Below are 19,668 nucleotides of genomic sequence, written 5' to 3'. Positions count from 1 at the left end.
GAAACTGCATTTTAATAATAAAAGTAAGAATATGAATACAATAGACCTTCAAGTTTAACTTCAAATTTCAAGTGATCAACTGAAGCTGGCCCTAAACTAAATATTTAGTTTTGCCATGGAACAATCAAAATATACTTACCAAATGTAATTTTAATGGTACCAGTAACTTTGCTTACTTTAAAACTTGACCAGTCTGACGATGTCAGTCACGACGAAACCCGGTCACTGGTAAAAAAATTATTAAATAATTATAAATAAAAGTGGAATAAAACTATAAAGTATTTTTGTTATTATAATTAAAATGCAGTTCCACCAAGAAATGTCAGTAGAAAAACTCAATATATTAAAACTTGATTTTGTTAAGGATTTCGGTAGTGGGCAAAATTGTCATGGCTGGGCAAAATTGTCATGTTTGACGGTACCTAAATTTAGAGTAAAAATGCGTTAGATTTCAATGTTAACGCCAACGTTTTTCTAATGTGGCTCATTTTTCCTTCACTTTAATGAAATACAATACTCATAAATAAATAGTTACCGATTTCTCAATACTATTTGTGAAAACCACCGTTCAATATACCATAAGATATGATCCATTATGTATAATATCACTAATCACAATGCAAAATACGAAATGTTTACAAATGCTACTCCAGCTGTACCAGAGAAATGGTCATTCATATACTTTGAATATTAATACAACAATAGAATCTCTCAATGCAAATGGATTAAGTTTGCTCTATCGCCAATGCAAATGTTTTAGATTGAAGCTCTCTACTGGAATTTGAATAGCGATAGTAATGCATACTTTGTCAAATAATAATACGAGCGACCTAAATCATACCCATTTTATATGTGTATTTCTGGACCCACTTCGTTTTATATTGTCAAAACTCAAAATAAATAAATTTTGTTTCTATTTTTATTTTTTGCCATGGGTGGTACATTTTAGGAAAAATAAAAAATTAAGTAAAGTAGATATGGGTAGGAAAATAAGTATCAACATTTTTGTCCGTTTTTTTCCAAATTTAAAAATGAATACCAAAAGTAAAACAAAATAGTAAAAGATACGTCATTCAAAATAAAATTCTCTGGTTAACAATAGTCCTAATTTATTTTATAGCGCGCATCAAATATAAGGCGACTAAACTAATCTTAAACGAGTAGTTTTACGTTATGACCCCTTAGCAGGCGTCACTCATTATGCAACTCCCGTTTTGAATTAAAAGTGTAGAAATGCTGCTGAGATCAAGAAACAACAGAAAAGAATCAGATTTCATGTGTAAGTAGCAAACGCATGTGCAAGTAGCAAATGCATTACTGAAAAAAAAATATTGTTTTCCTCCTGTAAGATTGCCAAAAAAAACAAAATGGATATTTTGTTAGTGTTGCCAGGGTAGTCAATTCTTTTACCTAACTTTTTTTTTATAAAAACATTAGATTTGATTGATTTGGTGAAGCTTCCCTGCTGATGAAAGAAGGAAATCGGAGTTATTTAAAATAATACAAAGAGTACAGCGATATGAGTTTTGGAAACCAACAAAGCGAAATAATATAATTTTCTCAATGCATTTTGTGGAGAAATGTTTTTATGACACAAAAGGTCATTTATCTAAACGTAAAACTCTAATGATTAGTTATGTTTCTAATTGGCAATATTACAAAAAACTTTCTTAACAAAAGAGAAATTCAAACTATTGGGTAGGCTGTATTGATATGTTCTTATTTAAATGGTTATATTTATCGGAATGAGGTAATTGATAAAAAAATCTACTGAACTCTTCATTAGAAAAAAATCGTTGATGTCTTTCTTTCGAAAAGAATTAAAATAGCTTTCTTTAGGACACTGAATAGACTTTTTTTCTCCTTTATACAACATTTTTCAAAACCTCAATATCTATCTGAGAATTTAGTTTAACTTCCCAATCATGGCCTAGCACTTTGCTCATCTAATGAGAAGCTAACAAAAATTAGAATTATCGGATTAAACAACGCCGTGGTGGACATTTGACCGACATTATCTTTAAAACTTCAAATATTATTAAACATGACATAAAAATACCCGTTTTATTAAAATAATCAAGATAAAATTTGATGTAATTTTTTTATTTTAAGTTTCATTCCACTAACCCCTAATTAAATTATCCTTTATTTATCTACTCTGTTGTGTCAATCAATGTTTCCACGTGTTTAAGTTAATTAAGGTATAATAAGACAATTACAAAGAGCAGATATATTGTGGAGTTAAAGTTTTGAACACCAGGACAAATGTTTATTAAATTATACCTTCATTCGCTCTCAAAATCTTAATTTTCTGCTACATTTTGGTGTTGTAGTTGGCTTTATGTAAAAGGGCTGAACATAAAATCTTCGTTTGTGTAAAAAAAAAAACATTTTCAAACATTTGCGCATTGACGCTTTCATCTACTTATGTTTTCAAATGTACGAGTAAGTTGCCGTTCACTATCTTTGGAATTATTTAAAAAGTTGATTTAATAAACTATACTTTATGTTAAAAATATCAGCAACGTCCAAATTGTACATAAAGTCGATTCAGAATAGCATTATGAGAGAATACTGCTCGCGAATTATTGCAACAAAACGATGGTATTTTATGAGCCATTTGTCCAGGTAGCTTGAAATTAATGAGTATTAATAATTGTGTATGGCCGTTATTTTTAATAAATGAAATAAAATATCTTTTTTTTATTTTTTTATTGTTGTCTGTTATATTTTGGAAAAACCCACGGGGAGTCGCCTTCACCACTTTATACAAATATAATATTGCCTTCCAGGTAAACTACAAAACTGTTATTTTGTTTGAAATTTCCTGGTAGCTACGATATATTTTCGTAACGGAAAAAACTAGGCGTTTTTGCTGTTGCTTAATCCATCCCTTAAGTCCTATTAGAAGCACCCGATTTAATAATCTTTTTCGCATGGATAGGACCAGTCCCGATTTGGAACAAAATCCCCTATACGTCCCAACCTTTTTTTCCAAGTACGCTAAATTAGATCACTGAGAACCTTTTACGTACTAATTTGACGTTCAAAACTTAATGAGGAAGGAAGGCATATTTATTTTTAGCCTAATTAAGGGTGAACTGAAATTGAAAATTTAAGGCATAAACTTACTAAGAGGTGGCGAAAATGATAACTGATATTTTTCATTTCAGAAAATACAAAATTATGAATTCGTATGTTTAAGTAATCAATCATAGATATGTACAATATGATATAAAATAAACGGGAATTCATAATTTTAAATGTCCGCGTCTCATCAATAGGTATATTATTGCCACGTTGACAGCACTGTTTTTAACAATCTGTCAAAGTTTGACGGCAATAAGATGCTTAGTATTCGGTCAGCGTCTATTTGAGTGAGTCGTAAAATTGCTGTGTGGCGATTTTTACAATGGATAAAAAATTGGGACAACGAACGTGCCTCAAATTTTGTGTTGCTAATTAAATTTCGTGTGCCGAATTTTTAGAAATGTTAAATAAAACTTTTGAGTAATTGTGTATGTCAAAAATATGGGCATACGAATGGTAAAAAAGGTTTTAAACGTTTGTGAATGCTTAGATGATTATAAACGGCAAATCGTCAATCGTCAATCGACATCCATCAAATCGGCAAAGCAAATCATATTGAAAAATCTATGTGTACTAAAAGCTTGTTGTGTTATTGAGCATCTCATCATTGAGATGTTTTGTGTATGAAACGCGTCACTGCCCCTCCCGTCCAAAAAATTTACACCACGATAAAACGCCGTCTCATACAGCGGGGATTGTTTCGGAGTTTTTGGCCAAAAAATTTACTAATCCCATCAGCCAAGCACTGAATTCTCTAGATCAGGCCCCGTCTAACTTTTTTTTCCCAAATCTAAAATTAGTATTAAGAAGAACGCGTTTTGAGACGATTTATTTATTTATTTATTTATTTATTAACGGACATTGTCCATGTATACAATTTATAAGGTTTAAATATTACAATAAAAGAATAGTTTAAAACATTTTTAAAAAAAAGAAAGAAGCATTGACAAACATAAGGGACATCGAGACAAGATCTGGACTATTTATTTAGTGCTCGTTTAAATCGTTGTAAACTTAAACCAAAAAAGTCCAGATCCTGTCTTGAGTTAACAATACGACAAAGGCGGGTTATTGGAGAATTTAGGCCATAGTTTGTTCTATGCTGATCGATGAACAGTACTTCATTGTTTCTCAATCTACGAGTCGGAATATTGAATTTTACTTGTCCCAGTAATGATGGAACATCGATTATACCATTTAGTATGCCGAACATATATATGGAGTCAATATTAGTTCTAAGTTTTTGTAGACTAGAAATATTTAACATTGAATCTATTTCAGCATAAGAATAATTATCTCTCTCTAGTCCAAGCATCCACGCTATTTTTCGAAGCAAGCGATGTTGGACTGATTCAATGTGATTTATGCGATTGACATAGAATGGAGACCAAACCACTGAGGTATATTCAAGAAGAGGGCGAACAGTTGAGCAATAAAGAGTTTTGATTGTACGGACATTAGTAAAATCAGAGGATATTCTGATTGACGCCATAAAAGAAAATTCACTGCGAGAGCTAAAGACCATACATTTGCAAGCCTATGAAAAGTGCATGGACATCAATGTATCGTCGCAAATGACAAGTATTTTCAAGGAGATGGTAAAAAAAAAATGATAATTAAAATTCTGCGTTTTTTGCCGAATTCCCGTTAATTTTTTATCATAATATATGTACAACGTGTAAATTTCCAGAGAAACAAATATGGTTTAAATGGTTAATACATTGAATATATTTTTTTTTATAGTGATTACTTTAACTGCAAGTCAGTAAAAAAAGTTAAATTAATAATTTATTTATGCCAACGCAAATGGGTATACGTGATTTTGTTTTTTTAGAGTAATTCAACATAAACTTTAAACAAAGCTCAATTTAGTAATTTTTTTAGTTTTTTTGAAAAAACAATGGTTATTGAATAATAAAATTTAAAGATTTTTAATGAAACCTCGTTGTTACACATATGTATACCGTTTTACTTGTAAATAAAACTGTTTTTTTTTCTCGTTTGTAAGGTACGAGTCAAAGAATTAAGAATAGTCCAGAAACCGCATACGCACATCAAACAGAAGGCAACTCAACTACTAAATGAGTAGGTTTACCTTTTGACCCATTAGTTTTTTTTTACACGTCACTCAGTTCCTAATTTGAATTCAACTATGCCGTGCTGTGTCTTTTTAAAGTGAAGAAATACTTCTGGGATCTTAAAGAAACAGGATGCAATCACATTTCATGTAAAATTAGCAAATAAATGTGTAAATAACAAATGCATTACTTAAAAATTAAATTATTTTTTCTGTCTATCTGTCAGATTGTCGAAAAAACTAAATGGAAATTTCGTTAGTGTTGCCAGGGTAGTAAATTGTTTTACTCTACTTTGCTCATCTAGTGAGAGAATGAATGAAAATTGAGTCTCAAATTAAACAACTCTGTGGTGGACGTTTGACCGACATTATCTTCAAAACATCAAATATTATTTGACATGATTTGAAAATATCCGTTTTATGTTAAATATATTTTTTTTATATTTTAAGTTCAATGTTCATTATTTCAATTACTCTTATTAAATGACCCTTTACTTATTTACTTTGTTGTGTCAATCAATGTTTCCGCGTGCACAATAAAATTTTACAGCAATTAACAGATTGCTTTGTTTTACCTTACATTTGTGTTATGGTTATATTCTTCGCAATCCGGCAATATTATCCGGTGACTTCAAGTATGCGCGCGGCGAAAGTATGTCTAAGTGGGGGCATTATTGAACACAGTCCGATGTATTCAAATATGATTCTACTCTCCTTCTGGACTATTCTTAATTCTATGGTACGAGTATATGCTTCAGAAAAATAAGACGTGGCGTCTTATCGAACTGAGGTATATGTCTTTTTATGTAGGCACAATGAATTTATTCGTCAAAATTTTACTCAGTAACTAACTAAGGCTTTGATATGAAAGTGTTTTTATTAAATGCTTTGAAAGACTAACGAGAATTAAGCGTCTCGGTATTTTGTTGAACAAAATATTTTCAATTTTAAAAGTCACCATCATCATCATTCCATGCCCGCTCCCTAGTTGGAGCATATGGTGTCCACAAAGAGCCTCCATACATCCCTATCGGCTGCCAAATCTTCTGCGTCCTCCCAAGTTAGGTTTGCGACTCATGGTTCTGACATAAATTGCCGACGAACAGTCAGCAGTGGACGTCCAGAAAGTCGAGAACCTGATTTCTTTTACCGTAGGCAAGCGCGGCCCAAACTCTCAGGAAACATCCGCAGTATACGGCTCAGTCACATTGCCCAACCTTATTGCCTTGGCCTGATAACAGTTGTCACTGGAGTTTACTGCGCCCGTTATCTTATTACTTCATTCCTCACAAAGTCAAACCACCACACACCCAAGGTTCTTCTGAGTCACTTATTGTCAAAACTCTGTAATTTGCTGGTTTGGGCCCTAGTGAGGTGCTACGATTCGCATCGGTGGAGGAAAATAGGTAGGTGGAAAATAGACGACATTTGGTTTTTTTTTCAGTAAGAATTTGATTAATTAAAGTGTTTTAAATTTTGACAATTATTTTACAATTTATTATATAAGGGTTACCGTGGAATCAAAAATAAATATTAAAATACTACAGGTATATAGCAAAAAAATCATTTTCTTCGTACTTTTTGAAGAAATAATATAAATGAAATAAATGCTTATATTAAAACTAAAGAAAAGCAGATGAATTCCAATAAAACCTTACAAATTTGATGAAATCGTGTTTTAATCTCGTAGTTCAATATTTAAGTTCAAATAATAAAGCATGACTTGAAGCAAAAAACGTATAAATTATTTAAAGAAAATTACTCTTTTGAGAAATATGATTTTTTTATGTATTCACGTTTTTCATTAATTTTCAATTACGATATTCGCAAAATTTCATGTTGCGATATTTCGCATAAGCGGAGCGTTTGATTCCAGTATCAACATCCATAAATACTAAAGCTTGCAAAACAAATAAGTGTGCGAATGACCGAGTTCTATGGCTCTATCGGCAATTCCAGTACTTGCATTGCCCACTGCGTCTATTTTTGCAAAACAATTACCGGATAATTTTTGAAATAAATTTCGTAAATCGCTTTTCGGTACTCAGATAGAACCAAACCATTATTTTTTACTACGTACTTTAAACTGTAGGTAATTGCCCAGAGTGGATTGAAAATATTGTTACTCCGAATTCATTACTGCTAACATTTGAAATTTAAAACATGAAATCATTTTCGTAATGAAAGTAATTTCCATGCTTTAACAACTAATTTTATTTTTTTCCATATTTGAAATAATGCTCTTAAATATTAATACACAGATTTGCCTTATAAAAAATCACGGTTGTTAAGTTTCCAAAGATGTATGTATTATGATGAAGTGTACAGTTCTGCGTGCAAAACATAACCAAAATCCCATACCTATGTTTTCGACTCGACGGCTGCTCTCAGGTACAAGTCCTGGATAAGAAAATAGAGTGAAGATACGTTCGCTTCTTTGTGTACTAGATGGCGCGTTCGCCTACCATACCCGAGGTTCTTGGTTCGATTCCTGGTAGAATGGATGTAAAACATATTTTTTTAACGTGGTTTTTCACTGCAATATTTCATTATTTTCGGACTGACACCTGAAGCTAAAGAGTAATCACATTACCTTCAATGTAACATAAATAATTATGATATACTCTTGCGCCCTTGAAGTGGATTTTAGCAAAAATACCGTTATATAAATTATCCTAAATTAATAAATTAGAGCACCAATGCAGCGCCATATGCACTACTGGGTGCGGTTCTGGAATTGATGATGATGATAAATACTTTCTGATCTGATTTTCATGCTCTTAAAATCCATTGAAGGTATCAGAAATATTTGACCAACACAGATTTGCCTAATTAAAATTATCGTTTAAAACGTTTATTTAGATAACAAAAAATCTGCATCCGGTGGGATAAGGAATACAGTTCTGTATGTGAAATATAACTAGAACCCTGGACGAGTCTTTTCGACTCAAAAAATGCCTCGTTGTATACTAGATGGCTTATTAACCTATCTTTCTTGAGGTATTGTGTTTGATTCCCGGTGGACGTGAAGTATTATTTTCAAAGGTGTATTTTTATGGTTTTACAATGTAATATTTCATTATACCTTTACAGATACCTGAAGCCTGCAATTGAAAAGCTTACCTTTTGAATCACAAATTTTACAAACATACTTTTTTTTGTTTGTTGCACCACAACAGGCCAGGAGGCCCAGTAACATGATGAATTGCACCACCACAGAATACCCAGGAATGAGAAAAATCACAATGTATTTTTGTGTTCTCACCGGGAATCGAACTCGGAACCTTCCGTGCGTGAGTCGAGCATCTTAACCACTACACCACGGAGATACGCGGAAATTAAAGTGCCAATGCAGTGCCTTATATACCACTGAGTGTGAATAGGGAAGTCATTATGACAAATATTAATATGATACTTTATATATATTCTAGTATACACTTCATATTTTTTAATAAAGTAGCCCGTAATATTATTTTCTTATTTTTAACAATGACGTTTAAATAAATAGATACGTTACAAACGCACAGAAGACGGCAATGAGGATGTTCAGTGCTACAGAAAATTAGGTATAAAAATGATATTTACACGCATAAAAAATAGAGCATTTTATTGTAATTCGAAGTATCTCGAAAATGTATGAAGAAATTTGGAAAAATAATTTTAATAAGAATGAACCACTTTGACTTACGTCACAAGTTCTTCCGCATCAATCAATGATAAAGTTTTGTCATAGCTTTCCGGTTTCCAGGAAGTTCCTACTCACCAATCAGCAGATATTACTGACTAGAAATTGTGACGACACTGGCGGAGTATTTTCAAAATTACAAAACTTTAAAAAATCAGAGCGCTGATAATAAGTCAGATTAAAGAAAAATAATTGAAATTTGGTTTGGATTGATTGTCTATTGAAAAAAAACCACAACACTTACTCAATGTTTTCTTTGCCTTCATTCTTTAATGGATCTTTGACGGGATGAAACGTGACGCTACGTAGAAAATTGCCATCACGTATGATGAAAAAATCTTTAAATATGTTAGGGTATTCAAAGCAAACTTAGAAATGTCCAACAAAAACGGAAAATTCAATTCTGATGCCATAATAAACCATGCGTTTAAACCTAGCCACCTAAATAATAGAGTAATTTAAAACCGTCTTTAAATCTTGCGAAATTAGATTTCAATTATACTTGACCCCGCAAACTTCCAGCATTCGCAGAGTTGGTGAAGCATGTTAGTGAAGCATAATTAGAAATTTAAGAAGCATGCTGGTGAAACATAATTAGCATAATAAAAAGCAAGTTGGTGAAGCATAATTAGAAATCTTACAATTCTTTTTCCAAAGTTTTTCACAAATATCTCAGTAACTCCTTCAATGGAGATTTCTGAGTATGCTTTTAGTACCCTCATGTTTATTATATTGTCGTACCAATGGCATAGTTTTAAGTTAAATATACCTCTAAAGTCCATTTTAAACGGAACACTCTACCAAAACAACGAATTTGAAATTGTGTAACAGGACCCAGATCCAACCACCTACCATTTGACTAAATACCCATCTACGGGACGCCAAATTCACGAAAATTCGTTTCGAGACTTTGGTATTTAATACATATTTACTTGTTTGTTTAATTAACTATGCTAAAAATAACGGCAAATTCGTTAAATTCGCGACTAAAAGTTAAGATATTGCACACCTTACAATGGTACAAACCCCGTTTTTAGCCATACAAGTTACAATTAATTTGAATATATTTTAATTTAGGTGTATTAATTTGTATTTTTTATAAATTAACTATTATATATAATAATACAAATGTGTATTATTATATATAATAAACATATAAATAATAATACACATTTGTATTATTATATATAAGTTAATTACGTCGTTGGTATGGTAACAAGTTTCACTAGAATATTTGTAAAGGAAATATGGATACATAGGTATGAATCTTTCTTAATCGTAGTTTGCGTGTGTATTGTGATTTGTTATATCTTTAGTGCAACGCGTTTCGAATTGTTTAGGCAACGCGAATTCGATATATCTGAGATAAAGCCAATAAAAAACACCGAGTCTATTTATTATATCTACGCCAATGATTTTATGGATTATGTGAACTGAAAACAATAACGCATAGATTAAGCACTAAGCTTTCCTTCCCCCATCGCGTAACTCTCTACAGGCTATGGATGCATTCAAATGCAATTCTGCAACAGACCTAATATTGATCCGCCTGTATTTGCCTACTCACATAACATCAGAGTCGTGGATGTTTCATATTGATTTGTATAGAGTGCATCTTTATCGTCGATGCATAAATATTGTTCAACAATACGAAACGAAATCGTGATCTTTGTTGGATTTCTGCCGTTGGTTCTCATGCGCACAATACTACTTGATCGTTCATCTGTTATGAAAATGATTTGCAAAGATATAATATCCTAAGGTAATGCCGGGTGCCATGATTAAAGTACTTATTATCTGGCAAAATGTTTGCAAATATTTATTAGATGAAGTTTATTAACACTGACAGGTATTCAGATCAATCAAATCAAGATCGGAATATTGTAATAAACGGGAAAAAAGTAACTTTTAAAACACCTATCCGAAATAAAAGTAAACACAATAATTCATTGACATAAAACTCTAAAATTCAATCTTCAATTACCCATGTACATATGTACACAGCCAAAAAAGTATATATTAAGATAAAAAAAAAAAAAGAAGTAAATTTTGTCAAAGTGTTTGAAAAAGTTTTTAATACTGTCCTTGTAAAAATCATTCCATGTCCGATCCCTAGTTGGAGCAAATTGTATCCAAAAAGAGCCTCCATGCACCTCTATCGGCTGCCAACTCCTTTGCGTCCTCCCAAGTCAGGTCTTCGTCTCAAAGTTCTGACATAAACTGCCGACGAACAGTAAGCAGTGGACGTCTAAGACGTCGAGAACCTGAGTATCGCCTCGGCTTGGTGGCAGTTGTCACCGGAGTTTGCTGTGTCCGTTCTCTTATTACTTCATTTCTCACAAAGTCAAACCACCGCACACCCAAGGTTCTTCTGAGATACCTATTTTCAAAACTCAGAATTTTGCGGTTTCGGGCCCTAGTGAGGTGCCACGATTCACATCCGCAGAGGATAATAGTTGTTATGTAGGCACTGTTTGGTTTTCACTGAGTAAATATCTGATCTTCAGACAGCCTTCATACTGTTGAATATGGCACCTGCTACTCCTAACCGCACTCCTGGTTCATTTAAAAAGCTACCAGTTTTAAAATGTTGTTATACTATCAATTAATACTTCGAAGACGTAAATAAGTCAATGAAAATGCATTTTATTTTAATATTGTTAGCTTAAGTTAAAGGTAGTTTTGTGAAAATTATTTATATTCTAATTTATGTTAATTTATATAACTTTTCTATTTTGTCTTAATATGAATAAATAACTTCTTTACCGGTGTTCTAAAAGAATCATCCTAAAATTTACATATTATAGATACATACATGTCATCATATATGTATGTGTGTATATGAGTACTTACATAAAATATGTATTATTTCTTTTTTTAATTTTTTTTTTATTTTACTTTATTGAATTTTGTACATATTTTAAATTTGGATTTTAGGCCGGAGCGTTTTAAATATGTTTTAAAACAATTTTGCATAGATCGATAAGGTGGTTGACAGGTATTATATAATTTTTGATAATTTTTGTTCAATATGTTCACTCATATTCACTACACTTTGTCACATACATAAAATACTCACACAACTTTACACATATAACACACCCCTTCACTAACATGAACAATAATACTCGTAACACTGATACACTCAAACAAGTACTTGGCATAAATATTATTATGTAATAATAAAAGTTATCCTCATAATGTAAATGAGACACATTTTATGTATAAATTTTTACTACATATCAAAAGCATTGTATAAATTCTAGAATATGTTTTGTTTTTATGAGACAAATAAAATAAAAGAAAATTCAGACATATCAAAAGCATTGTATAAATTCTAGAATATGTTTTGTTTTTATGAGAAAAATAAAATAGAAGAAAATTTAGACATATCAAAAGCATTGTATAAATTCTAGAATATGTTTCGTTTTTATGAGAAAAATAAAATAAAACAAAATTCAGACATTTCAAAAGCATTGTATAAATTCTAGAATATGTTTTGTTTTTATGAGAAAAATAAAATAAAATAAAATGAGAAATCCTTTCATTTTATGTATTCATTTATATTGTATTCATTAAAATATATTTTTTCTGTTCGATTTTAAGAGATTGCCAGTGGGAATAAGCTTGCCATTTAAAGGTTTTAATTTTCTTATATTATATATGTATTGTAATACTTATTTTGATTTATATATTTTTTAATTATTATATGGTTTAATTTCAGAGTAATAATAAGCATTATTGATTTGAGGGTTGACCTAATAGTATAAACAGTAATTTTATTATTTGTAAGGTTGACATGGAATATTGGTTTAAAATATTTAAAACTACAATACTAACTGTTCCTGGGCTGGAAACTAATTCGTAAGACCGATTACCATGCATTCATGCATATGGATCATTAAAATATGCTGCATTACGTTTACCACTGCATCGGCTTATGCACCATCGGGAGTGGATGAGGGAGGGTAGGATGAAGATGAATAATCAATTTAAGATGCAAAGGAAAACTTTATGCACTTTGGTTTTATGTTCATTTTTTTTTATTCAATCACTTTAGGAGGTGTTTAGAAAAGTGTTTTAATATGCCATTTATTATGGATTTAATTAAAATATTTATTACATCAAATAAAAATTATAACATTTAATGTGATCTTCATATAACTTACGAAAATGATTTATTTGGTGTAACAAAAAACTTTAATAAATTCTGAATGCCTTAAAAATTCTTCTCTTTCGAAAAGAATTCATGTAAGACAAGGTATAAGAAAAACGGCCCTATAGAAATTATTCTACATTAATAAAAAAAGTATACCTATGTTTCAATACAACAAGTAAAGAAGACTGAAAGAAACAGGAAAGATATTTAGGAATAAATATATTGTTTATTTCTACATTACTTAAGTAATTATATGTCAGATACAATAATAAATAAATAAAATTCAACAGATACTCGTCGTTCAAATCAATGATTGATTAAAAAAGCGAAAGTAAACAAGTCTTATTCTTAATAATTCTTAGTATTACGAGTAACTAACCAAAAAACTATGTTTAAATGGGCAGTGTTAAATCTTAAACATGTTGTGAAGTGATCAACTAAACCAGCCAATTATACAAGCCCTGCAAATGTCTAGACTTTCTGAAAAGTTCTGCATCTCTGTTAAAATATCCATCAATTATGTAACATTTTTCATAGTAACGTTTGAATTGAATATTATCCACATACAATGTCTTTGCCATAAACGTTTCGATCTATTTCAGTACTTAATAAATATTCAAGCTGATCTTTCACATCTCGGTTTGTATAAAATCACTTATTATTATAATATTATGCTAGAAAATGACACAGATAAATGACAGAGTATATTTATCGTGTTTTATTTAGATGCTCAGAAGAATTTATTTGACCGATATATTATTGTCCTAAGAACCGTGACATTAAGAGGCGTCAAACATTTAATCAATTTACCGATGCCTGATTTATATTATGATCTCGTTTTTCTTGAATTAATTTAAATACGTAATAAGCTGTAGTTTGTTGCTCTTTTGTATTAAATGATTAATTAATAACGGTTAGTTAACATTTATCAGTATCGGTACCCTAGTGAAGTATCGGTGTATGAATCATGATATCATAGATTTAATTAGTATTTTTCTAGAAAGGAGTTGAACATTCGATTTTATGAGAACTTACATTAGATAGTTAAAATGTTTTATTAAATCATACACGATCAAATTATTATCTCGTTAGTTATATGTTCATCTTTTTAATATCTTAATCAAAAAAAAAAAATATACTCGAGAATAAAAACAAAAATTATTTGACATAATGTATTTTTATCGCTGTCGTTTTAAGAACAATGAATATAAAACATTTTTCTAAATGTAAAGATTTCACCCGTTAAATTATCACATGTTGCACGATTATCCAAATCCAAAGATTAACCAAATCTAAAATAAAATATCAAATTCATGACCATTTGTCTTTTTTAATAAAAAACTTAAGTAAAATTATAAGGAAGTTCAATTTTCTAATTATTTATCAATAGACTATTAAACTAAGCAAAAACTTAGTTTTTTATTGTATCGTACTATGAACTACGATTTATTCATGTTTTGTATTTCTGAATTTACTCCGCGTATGACGTTTCAAGTTCTCTTCCACTTCTACTCGGTCAGTTCCCTCGATTGGTCTGTTTATTTATTTATTTATTTTACTAGGTAAACAAACAGTATGTACACATATATTGCCAATTTCTTTGTATATTAGAGTAAGAAACTCATGCACACACCAAAAAAATTGTTTACACTTAATACAATAATTTGAATTATGTTCAATATAATAAATGTAAAAGTAACGAAATGAAAAAATATTTATATAATAATAATGTTAAATGTCTGCTTCTCTCAAAATTTCAATAATTTTTGACCTAAATTTACATACATTGTCACAAAAAATATCAGCCTCGGTAAATATATTGTTATACTGGTCGCATATTCTAGGTATTGTAGATTGTTTAAAATAGTTTGTTGACGCGTTTTCAGTGTAAAACAAAAGATTTTGTCTTGTCGGTCTAGATGGCACACGGAATGGAAGTCTTTCTAGTAGGTTAGGAGAATCAATTTTGTTATTAATTAATTTGAATAAAAATAACTGGTCCAACATTATTCTCATCTATCATTCGAAAATCTTCTATCCCATAGGTATGTATTTGTCATACACCTTATTTATGAGACTCGAAAAAAATTGTGATATTCAATGCCTTTTTAGGGCACACAGTTTCAAAAGAAAAATGACTCCTAAAAGGTTAATAAAGTCATTTATAAAAACGTGAAGTTTAAATAAAGATGTAAGATACAGTGTGAACCATTGTCACTGCACTTCAGCGGCGCTGTGTAACAACATTTTGTATTGGATACAGCTATGTGTAGCGCAGCTACAGTGCGGTTTGATGCATCAAAAACCGTGAAAATAATATTTTGTTTTGCCGCGATGCGCCGCTGTCCCGCGCCGTGCCGCTCAGGTGCGGCTTGACCTTTATGTATCCTTTATTTATTGTTACATCCACATACATAAATGCACTTCAGGATAAATTCGCTATAACGTTACAGGTCTTATTATAATGTTTGCATTTTAAATGCTAACATGTAATGAATGACTGTCACAATAAGACTACAAGATCTTGTTTAATGAAGGTTAAATGTTATGAACAGTATTTATATAAAATCTTTTGAACCTTTAATATGTCAAGTTTTTGCCCTTTGCAAGCAGTCTGCTCTTCTGATGCGGGAAACTAGCTTATGGCAAAGGCGACCGAACTACGAAAATAAGCCTAGTGTAGAACTCTTGTGAATAATTTGAATAATTCATATACACAGGTACAGTTCATTAAAATCTTTTATAATCCACGCTTTGCTTGTGCGTACCAAAGTTTTCATATATACATCATTTTAGTGTGTTCACAAACGAAATTTGTATGTTTATTTAGTTCACCGACCGGCACTTACACAATAACATAGGGTCACACATTCGAACGCATTGTACTTATCTACTTATGTACATGATAATTTTTTTTATTTTTTATTCATAGAATTTTTTTCAGTTTCCTCATTTTCAAATATTAAATAAATACCATTTTAAATTCAACGATGCATTGCCCTATGCAGCATAGGGTTTGGATAAGAAATTGATGTTTATGATAAAATAAAATAAAATAAATTTTAAATAATAATCAAATCACAGTAAGTAACAAATTGTATCATTTCATTCAATAAAAATAAATATTTTATGTATATTTAAAAAAAAACATAATAAAAATAAATACAACGTGAACCGCATTCAAATATTTTTTATTCACTTATTTGAAAGAAAGATTTTTTTTAATACGTTAATTGTATATCTATATTTAATGTCCTCCTATTGAACGGATTAGATAGGTATATTATTGGACTCACAGATTAAACATCAGAAGTTCGTTCTCCGCTCTCACAACCTAATAGCCATTTTCTAATAACGAACTGTTATAACTCGTTGAAAATGGCCCGAAAATTGAAATATTCTGGAGAAGCATAAAAACGCTCATTTACATAGTATATTAAATATATATCAAAACATGAGTGAAAACTATATAAAAAACAGTTACCCCAAAACAGTTTAAAATTAGAATAAAAGTAAAAAAATCTCTATTGAGCACGATTTTTGTCACTTTCAGTTTTTTGAAATGTAAATTGTGCGGTAGGGATTTCCTTAATAGCTGTCGATGTACTAACCTCGATGATTCAGAATTAAAAGTGTATCTTCGTAATCGATCCAAAGAAATCATAACATTCCAACTTTTGAAAAGCTATGTGACCTTGAACACATGTTTTTCAACAAAAATAGATTCGTTTAAAAATAAAAAAAGATGCATTTGTTTGAATATTAAAATGGATAACTTGTCGCCATCTTTGATATCTGTTTTGTAAATCGAGCTTGGATTTATTAAGTCTCTGAGAATCGCCAATGGCGGATCGTGCATTCTGACACATTTCTCGTCTGTGAGACATTTTGCCGTTGCATTCCTGCTTAATTAAATTGTGATGTTATTTATACGACTGTCATATCTAACTCAAGACCGGACACGTATCAAAGGAATAGTTGTAGCACTTCAGCCGATAACTAATATCTTTGATAGAGCAATCATGACTTCTGCTATTGTTATAATTTGTGTAGTACAAATGGTTACCACTGTCCTTTTGTTTGACTCATACATCGTGTATACTGGTAGTATATTCTTGGCTTCTGTTCAAGTGACAAATATTTAATCTAACTTTGATTTAAATTAATATATCACAATTAGACACAGTAAAAAAATAAACTTGGAAATTATTCACGTTCGTGGAATGTATTTATGAACATTATTACGTTATTTTTTTTATACTTTTAGTAGTTAAAAACTGCGTTTATTTACCCTTCAGCGCCTAAGGTGGGTATCTAGAGTCTCCCAGGTAGCATATTTTGTCAATAACTTTTTGTTTAATCATCATGTTGATATTTTCATTTTGTGCATAATCCAATCCCATAGTGTTGTATCAAAACTATTAAAAAAAATTTCTTCACATTGGTTATTGCTTCCCTTTTATAAATAGTACGTATTGCAATTTTTTACTTCACAGTTTAATATTAATTTATATATTTGGTCAGTTAGCACTATACCTTTTTGCTGTTCGGTGGTGGTTTTCCAGTCATAACCAAAAATAACCAGTTTTCGTGCTTAACATTTTACATGCATTCCTGCTCCCAACACCCCGCGCACCGACGCTAAAACGTGGCGTTTTTTCATCGGTATTGTTTGGCAGAAAAAACAGCGTGATGCCAAATGCCTTTTAATTTATAATTTTACTCACTTTTTACTAGACATGCCAGATAAATTATTTTTATATATTATTTAAAAGGAATATCTCACTATGTTTCAATTTTAAAGGGTTTTAGTGAAAGATACAGTACGGAAGAAAGCTATAAAAAATACACCACAACACCTAGACCGATTAAGAAAAAAAAAATCTCAATTTTTGTTTCTTGCACCTGGTGGGAGTTGAACCCGCAACGCCAGTTTCACAGTTGGCGATCTAACCAACTGTGCCACGGTGTCTGTCTCGCCACCCCGCGCCTTGATTAAATCATCGAATTGAATATAATAATGGTAAATAGATAATCGCTAATCATTTATGTTTTTTATGTAGATTTACTACTAGTAAAAAATACATTAATTTTAAAAGCGGATTATAGACTAAAATAATTGAACACCCTAACTAAACATATAAGAACAACTTGATTTGTCCAACAAACGAATTAAAGACGATAAATCAGTCCCATCATTGGCTGAACATTCGAGCATTCTGTTACTCCAAGCAGAACACATCTGTCGGTTACGGCTCTGTTTGGCTTCCCAATAAATCCTGCCTAGCAGGTACTAGCAGTGTGTTAAGCCGTTCCGATGGGTGTGGACTATTGTTGTGTCCACTGACCGCTGATTTCACACTCTCATCATTATGCCACCAGTACTTATGGACTAGACTTGCTTGGATTGAAATGCTGAGCACCAGAGTAATTAATTGATGGTGTATTTAGTACTAGAGAAAATACGATATAGTGTTTGTGTACAAAAATATGTATCTACTGCAATCCAAACATAAATCGATCTTAGTTTTGCATTGATTAAAATTGCATTTTTATTTTCTATGAAAACTATGTACTATTAAAAAAGTATTTTGACTGTTTCATATTTTTACTCCGCCTTGCCTGGAATTCTAAGGTCTGCTAATAAATACCCCAGTCTTGATTTCTTTGACAACAACTTGCCTTCTTTCATGCAATCACTGAATGGAATTCAACTACAACCATCTCTTTTCCTCTTTTATTTATAACTAGTTCAATTTTTTCCCTCATTTCCTTGACGCAGTAATGTTTGGTTTTGTCTGTATTTTTCTATCTAAACTTATTTAATATTATGTGAATTTTTTATCGTCTAATGTTTATCATCCTTGTAAATTCCTACTGGGCGTAAACATAAATTAGTTAATAAATATGAAATAAATGACATAATCCTGAAAAATGAAACCGATTAAAGTCCGCTTCGTGTTGTACCGGTCAGCATTTTGCCTACCATTCCTGAAGTTTTGGGTTTAAATTTTTAGCATGAACGATTTAAAATTTTTATTTTATAGGTAATTTATACTGCATTATCAATATATTACACTTTAATCAAAGCGTGTTAACTATCAATTCATAAAATATGTGAAAGTAAGATGATAAGTCGTACGCTCCAGGTGGCAGTTCTAGGACTATGAAATATTACAGTAAAAAATTATAACATTTTATATGATTGGTGTAAACAATAGCGAAATGTGTAATGTAAAAACGAATAATATTCTATTTTGTACAAAGTTGAAGTATTTGAATAAAGGAAAGGAGCACAGGAATGAACCTACCTTTGATGCGATAAGGATGTTTTTAATATTGGCTCACTGGATGACAAAAGTTCACAATGAATTATTGATCAATTTATGATAGCAATTTCACGACGCGCGACGCTTCCTGAATTCTTATGCAACGTAATGTGATGTAAAAATTTTGTTTATTTGGTTCAAAATCTGAATTTTAAATTTTTATAAATCTTTTATCTTGATATCAGGTAGGTGCCATAAGAATGCGCTAAGGGAAGGGTGGAAAACAAAGGTTATCGGCCAGAAATAATATCGATAAATGCCGTTTTAGACTAAACAATAATTGGAGATTGGTCAAGAACTTTTATCTTATATTAAACTTACTTGAAAA

General features: G+C 30.9%; 1 long non-coding RNA gene across 1 annotated transcript; it reads left to right on the top strand.

The window, feature by feature from the left end:
- The first annotated feature begins 1,092 nt into the window (after positions 1–1,092).
- Positions 1,093–8,633, top strand: LOC148272109 (uncharacterized). The gene is made up of 3 exons (XR_015824927.1): positions 1,093–1,279; positions 4,372–4,688; positions 8,261–8,633. It is a non-coding gene; the product is annotated as an uncharacterized LOC148272109 (long non-coding RNA).
- The last annotated feature ends 11,035 nt before the right edge of the window (positions 8,634–19,668 follow it).

This window comes from Micrasema longulum, unplaced genomic scaffold (assembly GCF_059751315.1).
Source record: "Micrasema longulum isolate JH-2025_06_02 unplaced genomic scaffold, ASM5975131v1 h1tg002474l, whole genome shotgun sequence".
Classification (NCBI taxonomy): domain Eukaryota; kingdom Metazoa; phylum Arthropoda; class Insecta; order Trichoptera; family Brachycentridae; genus Micrasema; species Micrasema longulum.
The sequence above is the reverse complement of the archived record's forward strand: the minus strand, read 5'-3'. Positions and strand labels throughout refer to the sequence as shown.